Below are 17,141 nucleotides of genomic sequence, written 5' to 3' on the forward strand. Positions count from 1 at the left end.
TGCGGTCGCCCTCCAGGATAAGCACGGCGCCGGAGTTTATGTGCACTCACAAACCCGACTGGAACTCAGAATAGTTGCCCAGAAAACAGAACAGGAAGAACATGTGTTTAAATAATTTTAGAGAAGAGAGAAGACTGATTGTGTGTTGTATTTTGGCTGAGAAAACCACAGTCAACAAACGAGGCAAGAAACAAGGGAGTGAATTAATCAGCTAAAATCAAGGGATTAATGGCTGATTAATTCCCACAACAGTCAGAAAATCCCAACAGTCAAAAACGGATACTTGGAATATTCTGTTAACAAGAAAAAGGAAATAAAATTTCTCCAAAAAGATAACAAGGACCCACGCCCGCGCATCGCATTCCCCAAGAATGACAACTTTCTGGGTCTCACAGCAATTCATACATTGCTTATTTCATTGTTTTGTTATGGTTTAAGCCGAAAGAAAAACCTGTAGTTGCCTTTTTTTATCAAGGAACAAGCACATACTTTTTTATATCGTTCACTGTTTCCTTTTGCTTGTATAGTGACTTTGCAAAGTTATATGAAGGTGAAAATCACTAAATTCTTACAGGGCTTCTGTGATATTTTAGGCCGTGTATGAAGCAGAAAAGTTTTATAATGTACGAATTCTATATGTTATACTAATAAGCAATAAACAGAAATAACTTATCTCTTGATGCGTGAACCAAACTGACAATAGCCGCGTCGTGGAGAACCACTGACCTAAAAGACGATTCCGCGCTACCTCCCGGTGCAGTAGACAATTGCGGTCGCCCTCCAGGATAAGCACGGCGTCGGAGTTTATGTGCACTCACAAACCCGACTGGAACTCAGAATAGTTGCCCAGAAAACAGAACAGGAAGAACATGTGTTTAAATAATTTTAGAGAAGAGAGAAGACTGATTGTGTGTTGTATTTTGGCTGAGAAAACCACAGTCAACAAACGAGGCAAGAAACAAGGGAGTGAATTAATCAGCTAAAATCAAGGGATTAATGGCTGATTAATTCCCACAACAGTCAGAAAATCCCAACAGTCAAAAACGGATACTTGGAATATTCTGTTAACAAGAAAAAGGAAATAAAATTTCTCCAAAAAGATAACAAGGACCCACGCCCGCGCATCGCATTCCCCAAGAATGACAACTTTCTGGGTCTCACAGCAATTCATACATTGCTTATTTCATTGTTTTGTTATGGTTTAAGCCGAAAGAAAAACCTGTAGTTGCCTTTTTTTATCAAGGAACAAGCACATACTTTTTTATATCGTTCACTGTTTCCTTTTGCTTGTATAGTGACTTTGCAAAGTTATATGAAGGTGAAAATCACTAAATTCTTACAGGGCTTCTGTGATATTTTAGGCCGTGTATGAAGCAGAAAAGTTTTATAATGTACGAATTCTATATGTTATACTAATAAGCAATAAACAGAAATAACTTATCTCTTGATGCGTGAACCAAACTGACAATAGCCGCGTCGTGGAGAACCACTGACCTAAAAGACGATTCCGCGCTACCTCCCGGTGCAGTAGACAATTGCGGTCGCCCTCCAGGATAAGCACGGCGCCGGAGTTTATGTGCACTCACAAACCCGACTGGAACTCAGAATAGTTGCCCAGAAAACAGAACAGGAAGAACATGTGTTTAAATAATTTTAGAGAAGAGAGAAGACTGATTGTGTGTTGTATTTTGGCTGAGAAAACCACAGTCAACAAACGAGGCAAGAAACAAGGGAGTGAATTAATCAGCTAAAATCAAGGGATTAATGGCTGATTAATTCCCACAACAGTCAGAAAATCCCAACAGTCAAAAACGGATACTTGGAATATTCTGTTAACAAGAAAAAGGAAATAAAATTTCTCCAAAAAGATAACAAGGACCCACGCCCGCGCATCGCATTCCCCAAGAATGACAACTTTCTGGGTCTCACAGCAATTCATACATTGCTTATTTCATTGTTTTGTTATGGTTTAAGCCGAAAGAACAACCTGTAGTTGCCTTTTTTTATCAAGGAACAAGCACATACTTTTTTATATCGTTCACTGTTTCCTTTTGCTTGTATAGTGACTTTGCAAAGTTATATGAAGGTGAAAATCACTAAATTCTTACAGGGCTTCTGTGATATTGTAGGCCGTGTATGAAGCAGAAAAGTTTTATAATGTACGAATTCTATATGTTATACTAATAAGCAATAAACAGAAATAACTTATCTCTTGATGCGTGAACCAAACTGACAATAGCCGCGTCGTGGAGAACCACTGACCTAAAAGACGATTCCGCGCTACCTCCCGGTGCAGTAGACAATTGCGGTCGCCCTCCAGGATAAGCACGGCGCCGGAGTTTATGTGCACTCACAAACCCGACTGGAACTCAGAATAGTTGCCCAGAAAACAGAACAGGAAGAACATGTGTTTAAATAATTTTAGAGAAGAGAGAAGACTGATTGTGTGTTGTATTTTGGCTGAGAAAACCACAGTCAACAAACGAGGCAAGAAACAAGGGAGTGAATTAATCAGCTAAAATCAAGGGATTAATGGCTGATTAATTCCCACAACAGTCAGAAAATCCCAACAGTCAAAAACGGATACTTGGAATATTCTGTTAACAAGAAAAAGGAAATAAAATTTCTCCAAAAAGATAACAAGGACCCACGCCCGCGCATCGCATTCCCCAAGAATGACAACTTTCTGGGTCTCACAGCAATTCATACATTGCTTATTTCATTGTTTTGTTATGGTTTAAGCCGAAAGAACAACCTGTAGTTGCCTTTTTTTATCAAGGAACAAGCACATACTTTTTTATATCGTTCACTGTTTCCTTTTGCTTGTATAGTGACTTTGCAAAGTTATATGAAGGTGAAAATCACTAAATTCTTACAGGGCTTCTGTGATATTTTAGGCCGTGTATGAAGCAGAAAAGTTTTATAATGTACGAATTCTATATGTTATACTAATAAGCAATAAACAGAAATAACTTATCTCTTGATGCGTGAACCAAACTGACAATAGCCGCGTCGTGGAGAACCACTGACCTAAAAGACGATTCCGCGCTACCTCCCGGTGCAGTAGACAATTGCGGTCGCCCTCCAGGATAAGCACGGCGCCGGAGTTTATGTGCACTCACAAACCCGACTGGAACTCAGAATAGTTGCCCAGAAAACAGAACAGGAAGAACATGTGTTTAAATAATTTTAGAGAAGAGAGAAGACTGATTGTGTGTTGTATTTTGGCTGAGAAAACCACAGTCAACAAACGAGGCAAGAAACAAGGGAGTGAATTAATCAGCTAAAATCAAGGGATTAATGGCTGATTAATTCCCACAACAGTCAGAAAATCCCAACAGTCAAAAACGGATACTTGGAATATTCTGTTAACAAGAAAAAGGAAATAAAATTTCTCCAAAAAGATAACAAGGACCCACGCCCGCGCATCGCATTCCCCAAGAATGACAACTTTCTGGGTCTCACAGCAATTCATACATTGCTTATTTCATTGTTTTGTTATGGTTTAAGCCGAAAGAAAAACCTGTAGTTGCCTTTTTTTATCAAGGAACAAGCACATACTTTTTTATATCGTTCACTGTTTCCTTTTGCTTGTATAGTGACTTTGCAAAGTTATATGAAGGTGAAAATCACTAAATTCTTACAGGGCTTCTGTGATATTTTAGGCCGTGTATGAAGCAGAAAAGTTTTATAATGTACGAATTCTATATGTTATACTAATAAGCAATAAACAGAAATAACTTATCTCTTGATGCGTGAACCAAACTGACAATAGCCGCGTCGTGGAGAACCACTGACCTAAAAGACGATTCCGCGCTACCTCCCGGTGCAGTAGACAATTGCGGTCGCCCTCCAGGATAAGCACGGCGTCGGAGTTTATGTGCACTCACAAACCCGACTGGAACTCAGAATAGTTGCCCAGAAAACAGAACAGGAAGAACATGTGTTTAAATAATTTTAGAGAAGAGAGAAGACTGATTGTGTGTTGTATTTTGGCTGAGAAAACCACAGTCAACAAACGAGGCAAGAAACAAGGGAGTGAATTAATCAGCTAAAATCAAGGGATTAATGGCTGATTAATTCCCACAACAGTCAGAAAATCCCAACAGTCAAAAACGGATACTTGGAATATTCTGTTAACAAGAAAAAGGAAATAAAATTTCTCCAAAAAGATAACAAGGACCCACGCCCGCGCATCGCATTCCCCAAGAATGACAACTTTCTGGGTCTCACAGCAATTCATACATTGCTTATTTCATTGTTTTGTTATGGTTTAAGCCGAAAGAAAAACCTGTAGTTGCCTTTTTTTATCAAGGAACAAGCACATACTTTTTTATATCGTTCACTGTTTCCTTTTGCTTGTATAGTGACTTTGCAAAGTTATATGAAGGTGAAAATCACTAAATTCTTACAGGGCTTCTGTGATATTTTAGGCCGTGTATGAAGCAGAAAAGTTTTATAATGTACGAATTCTATATGTTATACTAATAAGCAATAAACAGAAATAACTTATCTCTTGATGCGTGAACCAAACTGACAATAGCCGCGTCGTGGAGAACCACTGACCTAAAAGACGATTCCGCGCTACCTCCCGGTGCAGTAGACAATTGCGGTCGCCCTCCAGGATAAGCACGGCGCCGGAGTTTATGTGCACTCACAAACCCGACTGGAACTCAGAATAGTTGCCCAGAAAACAGAACAGGAAGAACATGTGTTTAAATAATTTTAGAGAAGAGAGAAGACTGATTGTGTGTTGTATTTTGGCTGAGAAAACCACAGTCAACAAACGAGGCAAGAAACAAGGGAGTGAATTAATCAGCTAAAATCAAGGGATTAATGGCTGATTAATTCTCACAACAGTCAGAAAATCCCAACAGTCAAAAACGGATACTTGGAATATTCTGTTAACAAGAAAAAGGAAATAAAATTTCTCCAAAAAGATAACAAGGACCCACGCCCGCGCATCGCATTCCCCAAGAATGACAACTTTCTGGGTCTCACAGCAATTCATACATTGCTTATTTCATTGTTTTGTTATGGTTTAAGCCGAAAGAACAACCTGTAGTTGCCTTTTTTTATCAAGGAACAAGCACATACTTTTTTATATCGTTCACTGTTTCCTTTTGCTTGTATAGTGACTTTGCAAAGTTATATGAAGGTGAAAATCACTAAATTCTTACAGGGCTTCTGTGATATTGTAGGCCGTGTATGAAGCAGAAAAGTTTTATAATGTACGAATTCTATATGTTATACTAATAAGCAATAAACAGAAATAACTTATCTCTTGATGCGTGAACCAAACTGACAATAGCCGCGTCGTGGAGAACCACTGACCTAAAAGACGATTCCGCGCTACCTCCCGGTGCAGTAGACAATTGCGGTCGCCCTCCAGGATAAGCACGGCGCCGGAGTTTATGTGCACTCACAAACCCGACTGGAACTCAGAATAGTTGCCCAGAAAACAGAACAGGAAGAACATGTGTTTAAATAATTTTAGAGAAGAGAGAAGACTGATTGTGTGTTGTATTTTGGCTGAGAAAACCACAGTCAACAAACGAGGCAAGAAACAAGGGAGTGAATTAATCAGCTAAAATCAAGGGATTAATGGCTGATTAATTCCCACAACAGTCAGAAAATCCCAACAGTAAAAAACGGATACTTGGAATATTCTGTTAACAAGAAAAAGGAAATAAAATTTCTCCAAAAAGATAACAAGGACCCACGCCCGCGCATCGCATTCCCCAAGAATGACAACTTTCTGGGTCTCACAGCAATTCATACATTGCTTATTTCATTGTTTTGTTATGGTTTAAGCCGAAAGAACAACCTGTAGTTGCCTTTTTTTATCAAGGAACAAGCACATACTTTTTTATATCGTTCACTGTTTCCTTTTGCTTGTATAGTGACTTTGCAAAGTTATATGAAGGTGAAAATCACTAAATTCTTACAGGGCTTCTGTGATATTTTAGGCCGTGTATGAAGCAGAAAAGTTTTATAATGTACGAATTCTATATGTTATACTAATAAGCAATAAACAGAAATAACTTATCTCTTGATGCGTGAACCAAACTGACAATAGCCGCGTCGTGGAGAACCACTGACCTAAAAGACGATTCCGCGCTACCTCCCGGTGCAGTAGACAATTGCGGTCGCCCTCCAGGATAAGCACGGCGCCGGAGTTTATGTGCACTCACAAACCCGACTGGAACTCAGAATAGTTGCCCAGAAAACAGAACAGGAAGAACATGTGTTTAAATAATTTTAGAGAAGAGAGAAGACTGATTGTGTGTTGTATTTTGGCTGAGAAAACCACAGTCAACAAACGAGGCAAGAAACAAGGGAGTGAATTAATCAGCTAAAATCAAGGGATTAATGGCTGATTAATTCCCACAACAGTCAGAAAATCCCAACAGTCAAAAACGGATACTTGGAATATTCTGTTAACAAGAAAAAGGAAATAAAATTTCTCCAAAAAGATAACAAGGACCCACGCCCGCGCATCGCATTCCCCAAGAATGACAACTTTCTGGGTCTCACAGCAATTCATACATTGCTTATTTCATTGTTTTGTTATGGTTTAAGCCGAAAGAACAACCTGTAGTTGCCTTTTTTTATCAAGGAACAAGCACATACTTTTTTATATCGTTCACTGTTTCCTTTTGCTTGTATAGTGACTTTGCAAAGTTATATGAAGGTGAAAATCACTAAATTCTTACAGGGCTTCTGTGATATTTTAGGCCGTGTATGAAGCAGAAAAGTTTTATAATGTACGAATTCTATATGTTATACTAATAAGCAATAAACAGAAATAACTTATCTCTTGATGCGTGAACCAAACTGACAATAGCCGCGTCGTGGAGAACCACTGACCTAAAAGACGATTCCGCGCTACCTCCCGGTGCAGTAGACAATTGCGGTCGCCCTCCAGGATAAGCACGGCGCCGGAGTTTATGTGCACTCACAAACCCGACTGGAACTCAGAATAGTTGCCCAGAAAACAGAACAGGAAGAACATGTGTTTAAATAATTTTAGAGAAGAGAGAAGACTGATTGTGTGTTGTATTTTGGCTGAGAAAACCACAGTCAACAAACGAGGCAAGAAACAAGGGAGTGAATTAATCAGCTAAAATCAAGGGATTAATGGCTGATTAATTCCCACAACAGTCAGAAAATCCCAACAGTCAAAAACGGATACTTGGAATATTCTGTTAACAAGAAAAAGGAAATAAAATTTCTCCAAAAAGATAACAAGGACCCACGCCCGCGCATCGCATTCCCCAAGAATGACAACTTTCTGGGTCTCACAGCAATTCATACATTGCTTATTTCATTGTTTTGTTATGGTTTAAGCCGAAAGAACAACCTGTAGTTGCCTTTTTTTATCAAGGAACAAGCACATACTTTTTTATATCGTTCACTGTTTCCTTTTGCTTGTATAGTGACTTTGCAAAGTTATATGAAGGTGAAAATCACTAAATTCTTACAGGGCTTCTGTGATATTTTAGGCCGTGTATGAAGCAGAAAAGTTTTATAATGTACGAATTCTATATGTTATACTAATAAGCAATAAACAGAAATAACTTATCTCTTGATGCGTGAACCAAACTGACAATAGCCGCGTCGTGGAGAACCACTGACCTAAAAGACGATTCCGCGCTACCTCCCGGTGCAGTAGACAATTGCGGTCGCCCTCCAGGATAAGCACGGCGCCGGAGTTTATGTGCACTCACAAACCCGACTGGAACTCAGAATAGTTGCCCAGAAAACAGAACAGGAAGAACATGTGTTTAAATAATTTTAGAGAAGAGAGAAGACTGATTGTGTGTTGTATTTTGGCTGAGAAAACCACAGTCAACAAACGAGGCAAGAAACAAGGGAGTGAATTAATCAGCTAAAATCAAGGGATTAATGGCTGATTAATTCCCACAACAGTCAGAAAATCCCAACAGTCAAAAACGGATACTTGGAATATTCTGTTAACAAGAAAAAGGAAATAAAATTTCTCCAAAAAGATAACAAGGACCCACGCCCGCGCATCGCATTCCCCAAGACCCGAGCCCGACCCGGCTCGGCGCGCGCGCGTGTGTGTGTGTGGAGTAACACACACCTCCAACTTACTCAACTAAGTAGTGCTAAAGCACTACATTATAAAAACAAGGAAAAACCTTCCTCCCCAATCAATGTGGGACTTTTCCCCTTCCATTGTTTTTCTCTCTCTCTCTCTTATTTTTTCCTAACACTCTAGCATTATATCAAGAACTTCCAACACTATATGGGAGAAGGGTCGTCTAAAAAAGTTTACAAGGGGTTCCATAGGCCATTATGGTATTAAAAAGAAGCTGAACTATTGAAGTCGTTAGACCACGAAATATACTGAAATGCTACCATTATTGGATCAATTTAATAATGGTAGCATTTCGTTACGTTTTCGTGGTCTAACGACTTCTACAGTTTAGCTTCTGCACATAATTCCTCATGATTATTTTCCCAAGATTCTTCTCTTCCTTGTGTTAACTTCACCTCAATCCAAGCTATTTCAATGTTTGTACATTATAAAACTTGAGCATTGTACAGGAATTTCCACGACTATCTTATTTAAACTTTGTACAATATCATCAGTTTGTTCAATTCAACTAAGTAGCAATGAATTATTTGCGTCAAAAAAAAAAAAAAAAAAAAAAGTAGCAATGAATTATATTAATTTTTTTACAGGGAATTATATTAATTAATCAAAGGCAATAATCTTGTTTAAAATTTTATGTAGTTCTACAATGAATATCACAGTTAACTAACTCAACAACAATGTTCTTTTATTCAAATCAAACTAACAATTAAATCAAATTACAAACGAGAAAGCTGAATCAAACCCCCACCCTCCTAAACACACCATGTACTAAATCATACACTTTATTATTCAAACATTAACTACTATCACTACTTCGTAACACACCTTGAATTAAAGACTTATTTGTACTAAAGAAAATCCAAGAAAAAAGTCTTAATTTCATACTAAAGAATTGAATAGAATCGAATCGAGCCTATGGTCTGCTCTTGCGAGTTAATGACAGCTTCCTTAAGGACCCCAACCGGCTTGGACTTGGCCTGTTGTCTTGGCTTCACTCACCGCCCTCATCAGTAGTTGCAAGACACGGGTGCCTCAAGAGTTCACTTGCATCGGGTCTCTCAAACGCAGGCTTAATGCACCTTTCAATGAATTGCCTCAGTTGAAGGTCATACACTAGTTTTATTGCATTAGGCCAAGTACCGGACTGAACTGCTTCAACAATCTTCGGCAAAGTCTCGCATTCGCTGTATATCTTCTCGTAAGTCATCATCTGTAGTACAGTCATTCCAAAAGAGTATATATCAGCCAAATGGTTATACTCATAGCTCGAAACCTCTGGTGCCCTGTAACCTGGTGTACCACCATAAGTGCTGTAAACATTCCTCGGTTCTTTATACACCGCGAAACCAAAATCTGCTAGCTTAACCGTGCCTGAATTCCCATTAACAAGAATATTATCAACATTAACATCAAGGTGTATAATGTTCCGACTATGTATGTAATGTAACGCGCTTAGAATTTGTCGACACCAATCTTTGATTGCAGCAGTACATCGAAAAAGGTCATGTTTGTGAATATACTCTCTCAGATTACCAGAAGAACAAAGATCAGTGATAATATTGATGAAATTTATTCCATCATACCAGTAAGTGTAACATTTGAGTACATTTGGATGGTTTAACGACCTCATCATTTCGGCTTCTTGACAACACTTGTCTACCCCATGTTTACCAAATTGTCCGACCTCCATTTTACTCCAAGCGATTTTATTACCATTGTATGTGTCTAGCCCTTCGTATACTCTCTTCAAGGTTCCGATTCCGACCACTTTATTGAACCTGATGAATTGCCTGGTCGGATCTGTCTCCAATTCGTCAGGATTGTGTGGGATTACCTCTATCTCACTACCGTTTCGAGAACTTGAAGACATTATTGATCAACAAAGAAAGAAACAGAGAAAAAACAGAGATTTTTTAAGATTTGTGTTTGTGTTGATGGAAGTTGTTTTTGTAGAATGCTCTTAAGATGAAGAGAAAAATCAAATAGTTGGGAAATTGTTGATAAATGAATTATGAACAGTAGATTGATATTTATAGGTTGTAAGTTGTAATCCAAGAAACGTATTTATATTCTTGGTCGGTTAGTTATTGGTTGTTATGTGTAATACAATAAAAACTGATTTATTTTAGTTACTTGACCGTTATTTAAGTCGGTTATCAAGAAATAGAATTACCCAATTCTTGATTTTTATTTTAGATGTTTTCTTTGATTAATTTATTGAGCTTTTAATTATGGGTAATAATTCTATTACCTTTTATAATTGACTAGATTTTCATCCCTTATCTATACTGATATTTGCAACTAAAAGTGGTTAAGCAATTTAAGCTTTACGAGAAATCGGGTACGATATTTGTGTTACTAAAATTTTGATTGTTATTGCTAACATTATATATTTCATTGATTAGTCAATTTTTTAAAACTTTGTGTTTTCGTATCATTTTAATTTGTTCAATTCATTCCCATTTATTTTAGAAAATTTAGGTTCAAATTTCCATTGAGAAGTGTAGATTTATACAAATGGGATAAGATAAACGATTGGATAACATGTTTTAAACAATTATATAGTTTGGTTTGGATTCGCATTTGAATCGAGATAATTGATCTGCTTAATTTTGTATGGCTTATTTATCAAATTTAAGTATGAAGGGATGATTTTGTAGTATAAACAAGAGTAGTCTTGGAACATGACTAACAAAGGATTGCTATTTATACTTGTAAATGGTTTATAAGTAATCCAAATAGATTTTTCTTGTGCGACTACTTCAGCAGACGAGTTCAATTGTCCTTGAATGTTCTCCACGATATCAGGAATTGTATCAACTCCGAGTAAGAACTCGGAATATATCGTTCTAACCATATCAATGCCATCTATAATAATCCTCAAAGTCATAGATATCGATACATCCTCTGACATTATCCCCTGTAACCTGAATTTCTTATTTCCACAATTCCAATGTTAAATTCTCTTAGTACTTCTGTAGGCGGCAGCAGTATTCCAGCAACCTGATCTTGCACAGATTCTCTCAGTCAGATTACCAGAACTACTACTTGGAGTCGATGTGTCTGTAACATCAACCGCAAGTAATAGGTCCTTCAGAAGGTCCAATTGCTGTCGGTCCATCAGGTGCAGGAGCAATACACATATAACCCAACAGGCTTGAAACCCATCTCAACCAGATCCCTGTAGCTGCTTTGTACTTCCTTAGTCACCATCTGCGTTATATCATTCCAAATCGCTGGTGTACTCCCTGAATAAAAAAAGTTTACAAGTCCCAAGTCTCCTAGTTTAATTGTGCCCGTGTTACCATTAACTAATATGTTAGCACACTTAACATCAAGGTGACAAACAGGCTGATCAGGAGTATTCATATAATGTAATGCGCTTAGAATTTGTCTACACCAATTCTTGATCGCCGTATTTCCTACAAGATCTTCTACTTGTTTCCTGCTACACTCAGTCAGATTTCCAGAAGAACAGTACTCAATAATAATGTTCACGACTTAATGGCGATCATCAATCCGATAATGGTAGCATTTGGTTATGTAACCTTATGTTTTCGTGGTCTAACGACTTCAGTAGTTCAGCTTCTGAATATAATTCCTCAAGATTTTCCCCAGACTCTTCTTTTCCTGGTCACCTGATTACTCCAAGTTATTTTAATGTTTGTTCAATTATAAAAGTTGCGCATTGTATAGGAATTTCCCATGTCATCAGTTTGTTCAATTATGTAGAGATTGAATTAAATTAACTAACCAAAGGCAATAATCTTGTTTAAAAATTATGTATTACTACAACCAATATTTCAGGTTACTAACTCAACAAAATGTTCTTTTATTCAAATCAAACTAACAAAATCAAATTACAAACTAGAAAGCTGAATTATCAAACCCCCACCCCTCCAACACACACGTACACCATGTATGATTAGAACCTCATCAACACTAATCATACACTTTTTATTATTCCAAATACTAACTACTATTACACACTTGAATCAAAGACTTATTTGTACTACAGAAAATCCAAGAAAATTCTTAATTTCACACTAAAGAATTGAATTGAATTGAATCAAGCCTATGGTCTGCTCTTGCAAATTGATGACAGCTTCCTTAAGGACCCTACTTCTCGCTCCTTGTTATTGCCGAGGACCGTGTCATCATAAAATTGCTATTACTGTACCTAATAGAGATACCATATGGACTAATAATCGCCGACTCCATATTGCGGTTTACCGTTAACAGAGCAATGGCAATCAAAATACTTATGAGTACCGTAAAAATGATCAATGTGAAAAACAACAGTGAGTTTCTCCCAAATATACGCAAGCATGCGTTCTTTCGAGGTCCATGACTTGGCAGTTCGTTTGCTCGACCAGCCATGCCACCCTGCATTGTGATTGAAACAGAGAGAACCACAATGATTTTTGTTGATGAAACTAGTTTTGTAGGAAAAATCAAAGGGATTCTGAAGACTTGAGTGGACAGATCTCTTCAGATTCTTGACAGAACTTCTTTAAACCCGCTTTACTAATTGTCGGACCCTTTGTATACTCTCTTAGAGGTTTCGATTCCGACCACTTTATTGAACCTTATGAACTGCCGTGTTAAATCTTTCTCCAATTCGTCAGGATTGTTTGCGACTACCTCAATCTCACTGTCGTTTTTGAGAACTTGAAGCCATTATTGAACAACAAAGAAACAACCACAGAAAAATTTCTTGTGATTTTTTATTATGGAACTAGTTTTGTAGAAAAAAAAAACTGAGAATTTGTAAGATTTGTGTTTGTTTTGATGGAAGTTGTTTAGTAGAATGCTCTTAAGACGAAGAGAAAAACCAAATAGCTGGGAAATTGTTGATAAATGAATTATGAACAGTAGATTGATATTTATAGAGGTAATTAAAGGTTTAGTTGTAATCCAAGAAACGTATTTATATTCTTGGGTCGGTTAGTTATTGGTTGTTAGGTGTAATTCAAAAATTAGTTGCTTGACCGTTATTTAAGTCGGTTATCAAGAATAAAAATACCCTTTTCTTGATTTTTATTTTAGATGTTTTCTTTAACTAATTTATTGAACTTTTAATTATGGGTAATTTATTTTTATTTTTTGTATAATTTGACTAGATTGTCATCCTTATCTATACTGATATTTGCAACTTAAAGTGGTTAAGTACTTAATTAAGTTTTAGGAGAAGTCTGTTATGATATTTGTGTTACTAAAATTTTAATTGCTATTATGCTAACATTATATATATTGTATTAATTAGTCTATTTTCAAAACTTTGTGTTCTAGTTTCATTTAGTTCACTTCATTTCCATTTATTTCAGAAAATATAGGTTCAAATCTCCATTGAGAAATGTAGATTTATAAAGATGGGATAAGATAAGTGATGAGAAAATAAGTTTAATTAATAAAATTATGAAAGTTTGGTTTGGATTCACGTTTAGATCAAGTTAAGTATTTTTTTTCTAACACTTATGGGTCATCTAATGCTAATTGACTTGTTTTGGTAACTTAATCAATCTCAATTATACTTATCTACAGCACAGTTTAGTGTAGGTCAACTTTATCATTTGAATTGGATTGGTTTTACTAATACTAATTATGACTATTAGAGCATCACCACTATGCCTTGAAGTTACTTTTGTTAAGCTTAAGTCATTCATTCAAATGTACTTTGTATATACTAATTGGGCTCATATCATGGATCAAATAAAAGTTAAATTTGAATTAATCCGACTTAATCTCTTGGTTTTCTTTAGAATCCGAATCAAATTACTTTGGCCTTATCAATTTTTTAAAAAAATGAAAATCCTAGGTTTTATCAAAAAGTCTTGGGAAAAAAATTCTATATTGAATTCTTCTTGTCCAAAACAAATTCCATATTGAATTCCTAATACAAGGCCTGTATATTGGCCCAAAAACATAGCTAAAGAAACTTAATTACAACAATAAAAAGTCTTAGGCAAAGACATAGCTAAAGAAACTTAATTACAACAATAAAAAGTCTTAGGCAAAAACATAGCAAAAGAAACTTAATTACAACAATAAAAAGTATTAGGCAAAAACATAGCAAAAGAAAAGGAATTTTGACTTTTTGTACCATAAAAATACCCTACTTTGATTTTTGGTACCAATCTAACATTTCATTTTGTTTTACCACCCCAAAAGTCCAAAATATAGATTTTTGTACCACTTCGATATAAATATGTAAAATGAGGCATTTAAGTGATTTTTATGCCTTTTTCGAGCTCAATTTGGGTGAAGAAATCAAGTGACCCACAATACCTTAACTGGACAATTTTTGTAGCTAAAGCAATTAACGATACACAAACCGATGTATTTTTAAATATGCAAAACGACACCTTCACGTTGTTTTTCTATCAACTTCAAGCTTAATTTAAACCCTTTAGACCTAAAATAATGACCCCTAATATCTTACAGAAATATTTTTAAGCACGCTAATCAAGATACAACTAAGTGGTACCAAAATCTGTAGTTAAGGATTTTTGGTGGTAGAAAAAATAAAATACAAATTTAAATAGGTACCAAAAATCAAAATAGGATATTTTGGTGGTACCAAAAATCAATATAACCCAAAAGAAACTTTAAATAATGTTAAAAATTCATAACTCTTCGATTTAATCTAATGCAAGTGTAATAAACAAAAACATTTTCCAAATTTAGCCTACCATTATTGCTCTTCCATAAAGTAAACCATTTTTTTTTTTTTTTAAATGCGTTAACCTAACACAAAACGCAAAACAAACCCTATGGACAGTAACTGTTGCAGATAAAGCGATAGATTGTCAAATTTGTTGATCCAAGCTATGTTAATAGTTGACACATTAAGAAGCCAGGGTATTTCACTGGTATTTCTTAGGTGCCCTTTAACCTAAGAACATAAATAAATAAATAAATAAAAATTAAAAATTAAAAATTAAAAACTGGTATTGCTATTGTCTAAAACTAGTTTTGTACGTACTATGTATCTTTGTCCTATCTATTATAATGTATAAAGAGAAAGGGCATCTTGGGTGATAAATTTGTGTTTTTTCAAAATGCCCTTCTCAATTTACTAATTTACTTTTTTTTTTTCTAAGAAACTAAAAAAAAAAAAAAAAAAAAAAAAAATTACTGCTCACACTGAGCTTTTTTGTTTTTTTTTTTTTAAAAAAAAGGAAATTCTCTTTGGTAAACTCCAAATTTTTAATTTTCTAAGTGGTAAACGTTTTAAAATTTTATTATCAATGGTAAAACTAAATTTTTTATAATAAGTCAACTATAACATTAATGATAATTTTTAACTATATATTTAACTGTAGTTAGCTATTCTTTTTTTTTTTTTTTTACATTTATTTTAAAATAATTTTTTTTAAAAAAAATCCCACAACCCACCCTTCCCCTACCCAACCAGCCACCCCATACCCCCAACCCCAATCTCCCTGCTCCCGGCCGCACCAAGACCCTCCTCCCCCGGCGCTGCATCGACCACCGCGGCACAGCATAGACCACCCTTGGCCCTCCCCTATCTCGTCCCCCTTGAACTACAAACACCCTTCCTCGAAACCTCCCCCCTTCCCCACGAAAAAACCCATTAAAACCATCAAGGTGATCAAATCGACGGCGACGCAAGGTGGGTGTGGCGAAATTTGCGGTGGATTAATGGGTAAGATCGATAGAACGAAAGAGGAATTTCCGGCATCGTTTGTGGGAGGTGGGGCGAATTAAAGGAGGAGGAGCAGCATCAGAAGCGTTGCTATTTCGGTGGTGTTGTGGGCTGGTGCTAGGGTTGGTGGTTGTTGAAATCACGGAGGAAAAGGGAGGGGGTTGCCTAAAATGGGGAGGAGAAGGGAGAGGGTGGCCAGAATTGAGAAGGGGAAAAGAGTTGGTGGTCAAAATCGGGGAGGGGAATGAAGATGGTGGCTGAAATCGGTGGTTGGGGCGCCGGGATCTGGGTTTGGGAGAGATTGGGATGGGGGAAAGAGAGAAGGTAGGGCGGGGGTGGCTGGGCGTCGTCGGCCGAGGATGGGGGAGGTCGGGAGTTGTCGACATTGGGGGAGGTCGGGAGTTGTCGACATTGGGGGAGGTCGGGCATCTCCGGCAGAGGCAAGGACGCCGGCAGGGAAGGGCTGCTGGTGGCTAGGTTGGGTGGGGGAGGGGTTTGGTTTTTTTTTTTTTAAAAAAAAAATATTTTTATAATAATTTAATTATTAAAAAAAAACTAACCATAGTTAAGGATTTTTATTAAAATAACACTTTTTAATGGTAATCAATAATTTAGGTTTACCATTAATAATAAAAATTTAAAACGTTACCACTTAGAAAATGAAAAATTGGAGTTCACCAAAGAGAATTTCCCAAAAAAAAAAAAAAAAAAAAAAAAAAACGTTTCATAGCATATTTTCAGTTGGTTTTATCTTCAAAAAAATTTTAAAAAAAAGAAGTTATTTGGTTTTTTAGTTATAAAAAAAATTAAAAAAAAAAGAAATAAAAACTCCCCACAACTAACAACCGACGTTTAGTTTGTTTTTTCTTCAGAAAAAAAGTTATTTGAATTTTTTTTAAATTGATCCATGTTTACTTTGTTGACAGCTGTAAAATAAAAAAATATTATTGATATAACATAGTCATCCATTATTTCACGTAGTCCACATTCATCAAACTTTCTACAATTTTTTCTTTGTAGTATAACTTTATACTCCAATTCCATCATCAAATTAAAAAAGGGGAAAAAAAATTTGTAGTCCACATATACAAAAGTAACTCTATATCTTCAATCTTATTATGCTTAAAACTCAACAATTAATTTTTTGAGGTTTAGTTACAACTGTACGAAATGTCTAATTGATTAATATAAGTTTATGCTTTGCTCTCAAAAAATTTACAACTGTACAAAATGTCTACACCATAATACCATATGCTCCTTTACTATATTTACACCCATATTCTCGAAAGTGGAATGTGAAAGCCCGCATTATCAGATTGTTTAACATTATACGAGACACGGTCGATA

At 36.2% G+C, this 17,141-nt stretch overlaps 1 pseudogene; it reads right to left on the reverse strand.

Moving 5' to 3' along the window:
* Positions 1-9,116: 9,116 nt before the first annotated feature.
* LOC145584128 (putative serine/threonine-protein kinase WNK6 pseudogene) lies at positions 9,117-9,995 on the reverse strand (annotated as a pseudogene).
* Positions 9,996-17,141: the final 7,146 nt, after the last annotated feature.

This window comes from Chenopodium album, chromosome 16 (assembly GCF_948465745.1).
Source record: "Chenopodium album chromosome 16, dcCheAlbu1.1, whole genome shotgun sequence".
Lineage (NCBI taxonomy): Eukaryota > Viridiplantae > Streptophyta > Magnoliopsida > Caryophyllales > Amaranthaceae > Chenopodium > Chenopodium album.